Consider the following 208-nt stretch of genomic DNA (forward strand, 5'->3'; position numbering starts at 1 on the left):
TTCAACAGCAGGGTATTTCATAGATTTTGCAATGTTAAAAGTCACTTCTTGATCGTTAACTCTCATCGTTAATTCTCCTTTTTGAAAATCTTTCATAGCTTTTCCAGTAGATAAAAATGGTCTCCCTAAAATGATAGGTATTTCTTTATCTTCCTCCATATCTAAAACAATGAAATCCACAGGAAAGATAAATTTATCAACTTTTACT

The 208-nt window shown here is 30.3% G+C and overlaps 1 protein-coding gene across 2 annotated transcripts in view; it reads right to left on the minus strand.

Moving 5' to 3' along the window:
* LOC110031691 (putative ion channel POLLUX-like 2) overlaps nucleotides 1-208 on the minus strand; it is a 140,945-nt gene that overhangs the window by 44,990 nt on the left and 95,747 nt on the right. The gene's annotated exons all lie outside the window — the stretch shown is intronic.

Source organism: Phalaenopsis equestris, unplaced genomic scaffold, assembly GCF_001263595.1.
Source record: "Phalaenopsis equestris unplaced genomic scaffold, ASM126359v1 Scaffold000840, whole genome shotgun sequence".
Classification (NCBI taxonomy): domain Eukaryota; kingdom Viridiplantae; phylum Streptophyta; class Magnoliopsida; order Asparagales; family Orchidaceae; genus Phalaenopsis; species Phalaenopsis equestris.